Genomic DNA, 3536 nt, shown 5'->3' on the forward strand with positions numbered 1-3536 from the left:
AAGTGGATAGTCTGGAGCACGGTAGTAGTGGTCGCAACTACCCACGCGTGCTTTGAGGGGTCATACTCAGAAGTTACCCTCGGGGGCACTGCGTCGTCTCTATCCGTTGTGCCATGTTCCTCTGGAGATAGTATGGGAAAAGAAAGGGAGTGAGAACCTAACGTCTCAGTAAGAGTGCTATGTAACACCTCCATATCCATCTCCAGCCCACGTGCAGGATTTTAAAAACAAGCGTATAACATGGCATGTAATATGCATCTTCTTTTTTGTAAAACATGTGTGTAAAAGAAAGGGAAAACATATAGGAAAATAGAAGGATAACATCAACATAATCATAATTAAATCTAAGGAAAACATAGAACTCAAGCTTTCATTCGTGCCTTCTTTCTTTCTTAATTTATAACTTATATGGAGGGTATTGAGCTCAAACCGGTATAAGTGGGAGTCCCCTTCCCTTACCGAAGGTTCTTATCCCAAACGTTTTGGCGATCACCTTCCCTTACCGAAGGATCATCTCGATCGATCACCTTCCCTTACCGAAAGATCATATCGATATCTTATCTTTGGGGGTCACCTTCCCTTACCGAAGGATCATTCCCTCAGTTTAATTTACAACCAAAGGTTATTTAGACATACACAAGAAGGGAGTCATATAAAAAGATATATTATTATATAAAATTGATGGGATAGTCTCCTTCCCTTACCGAAGGTTCTTATCCCAAACGTTTTTCGATCACCTTCCCTTACCGAAGGATCATCTCGATCGATCACCTTCCCTTACCGAAGGATTATATCGATATCTTATCTTTGGGGGTCACCTTCCCTTACCGAAGGATCATTCCCTCAGTTTAATTTACATTTAGGTGTTTTAAACGTACACAAGGGAAGAATCATATAAGGATATTAAATATTTTGAAGAAAAACGTGTACTCTTGACTTTAAAGGAATAATGATAGAAGAGATCACATAGATGCACATAGGATTAAATTTTTAAATAAAATATTTGAGAAAGCATATACTCTTGACTTTAAAGGAATGATGATAACATAATGGTATAATAGGTTACATGGATGCACATGATGGAATAGGGTAATTTAAATAATTGAATTAAAATATTATAAATAATAATATAACCATGTAAGAGATCACACATATACCTATATGTTGAACAAGACATAAGAAGGCATGTACTCTTGGCCCTTAAGGGAATATCAATATAATAATATAGGATATTAATTAGCTGAATAAAACAATTATAAGAAAACATGTACTCTTGACCCTAAGAAGATATTAATGATATAATGTAAAAAGTATAATCTAAGTGCATATAGTAAGAAAGTGAGTATTTGAAATACTTGGATTAGATATTATAAGAAGTATGTACCCTTGATCTTTAAAATAAAGGAGCAATAATGATATAAGGGGTCATTTTAGTTGCATATAATAAAATAGGGTTCCTTGAACAAGATATAAAAAGGAGCATGTACTCTCAATATTAAAGGAATAATAATAATAATGTAACGGTATCAAAGGTCATGTAAGGGCACATAGTAAAAATTAGGAAATGTTAAATAATTTAATAAAACGTTATAAAGGGGCATGTACTCTCAACATAAAAGGAATAATAATAATGTAACGGTATCAAAGGTTGTAAACCCCGGTTAAATTAGTAGATAATTAGTTAATAAATTATTTTTTAATAAGGAGGATTAGAAATGCGAATATTATATCAAAATAGGGTAGAGCTCATCGAAACGAGAATTTTGACACTAATTTCGAAGAAATCGGTCCAAGATTGGACCAAATAGGCCGAACCGATTGAACCGGACCCAAACCGGGCCGTCGGTCCAACCGGACCAACACTTTAAATGAGCCGAAAGCCCTTTCTTCCTCATTTTCACGTATGAACAACGTGAAAGCTCCAGGGAGAATGAAAGCTCCCTAAACCTTACGGTAATCTTCCGATCCCCGTAACTTCTCCGTCCGAGCTCCGATCGCTGCACCGTTTGCGGCCACGCGTTCACCGCGTCGAGCTCTACATTTCTATCGGAACAATTTCATAGGTAACTTGTTTAATCACTCTCAGCTTCATCTTCCCCCAATTTTCGAATTTTAAGTGGGAATATTGAATTTCTTTGATTTCTGATGTTTTAGGATCCAATTAGCTTGAGAGAAACGTTCACTCTTGCTTATGTGAAGCTTGGGTAAGGTGAGGATACGATAATTCTATTTTAATTTCATTAAATTTGAGCTTTGAGTATTAAATTGGGTATATATGTATTATGAATGTGTATTAGGTTGAAAATAAATAATTGGAGCTTGAAATTGTGAATACTGGAACTTGGAGGAAGCAGATTAGTTGAGTTTTGAGGGGCTGTTTTGGTTTTGAATAAATAGCTTTGGTCGTTACGTGAAAATCGGCTAAGGTATGGTTTAGGTTTCTTGCATTTAATATATAATGTTCTGTGAAAACTTAGGCTAGATGACCATTGGATAAGTTGGAATGCAGGTGTATGTTTAATGTTTAGTAATTTATCGATGAATATATTTGGTTGAAGTTTATTGGATAATTAGTTTTTAATTTTGGATGGTGAATGTTGTTATGTTAATTTGGAGAGAATTATGGTTGAATGTTATTGTTGATTAACTAATGATTTGGTGAATTATTGATTTGAGGTATAACTATTGTGGAGGTTGTTGTGATAATGAGGTATTTTGTGTTAAAAGCCTAGGATTTGTGAACTATGATCCTTAGTTGAATTTTGGTTGTTGGATTTGAATATTGTATGAGTTTAATTGTTGATTTGAGGTAGATTTATTGTGGTGGTTGTTATGATGATGAGAAAGGGTATGTTAAATTGAAAAGAATACAGGTTTGGACCCGAACAGGGTGGCAAAGTCCGAGTTTTAGAGAAGATGTGGTGCACGAATTGTGAATCACACTTTTTACAACGCGTACCACTAACCAGCAAGTGCACTGGGTCGTCCAAGTAATACCTTACGTGAGTAAGGGTCGAATCCCACGGAGATTGTTGGTTTGAAGCAATCTATGGTTATCTTATAAATCTTAGTCAGGAAGTCAATTATGTTTATCAGTTGAATTGCGAATAACCAAGAGAGCATAATTAAAGGTTACTTGTTGTGCAGTAATGGAGAATATGTTGGAGTTTTGGAGATGCTTTGTCTTCTGAATCTCTGCTTTCCTCTGTCTTCTGATTCACGCACGCACGTCCTCCTATGGCAAGTTGTGTGTTGGTGGATCACCGTTGTCAATGGCTACCTTCCATCCTTCCAGTGAAAACTACGCTCACGCGCTCTGTCACAGCACGGCTAATCACCGGTTGGTTCTCGATCCGGTTGGAATAGGATTTACTATCCTTTTGCGTCTGTCACTAACGCCCAGCCTTCAGGAGTTTGAAGCTCGTCACAGTCATTCAATCCTTGAATCCTACTCGGAATACCACAGACAAGGTTTAGACTTTCCGGATTCTCATGAATGCCGCCATCAGTTCTAGCTTATACCACGGAGATTCTGA

The 3536-nt window shown here is 36.6% G+C and overlaps 1 long non-coding RNA gene across 2 annotated transcripts; it reads left to right on the plus strand.

Annotated features, from left to right (window-relative positions):
* The first annotated feature begins 1899 nt into the window (after nt 1-1899).
* Nucleotides 1900-2846, plus strand: LOC140182579 (uncharacterized). Of its 2 annotated transcripts, none has more exons than XR_011878469.1 (3): nt 1900-2063; nt 2155-2209; nt 2298-2846. It is a non-coding gene; the product is annotated as an uncharacterized lncRNA (long non-coding RNA). The 2 variants fall into 2 exon arrangements; XR_011878470.1 differs by having other exon boundaries at nt 1920-2063; nt 2155-2204.
* The last annotated feature ends 690 nt before the right edge of the window (nt 2847-3536 follow it).

This window comes from Arachis hypogaea, chromosome 20, assembly GCF_003086295.3.
Source record: "Arachis hypogaea cultivar Tifrunner chromosome 20, arahy.Tifrunner.gnm2.J5K5, whole genome shotgun sequence".
In the NCBI taxonomy this organism is placed as follows: domain Eukaryota; kingdom Viridiplantae; phylum Streptophyta; class Magnoliopsida; order Fabales; family Fabaceae; genus Arachis; species Arachis hypogaea.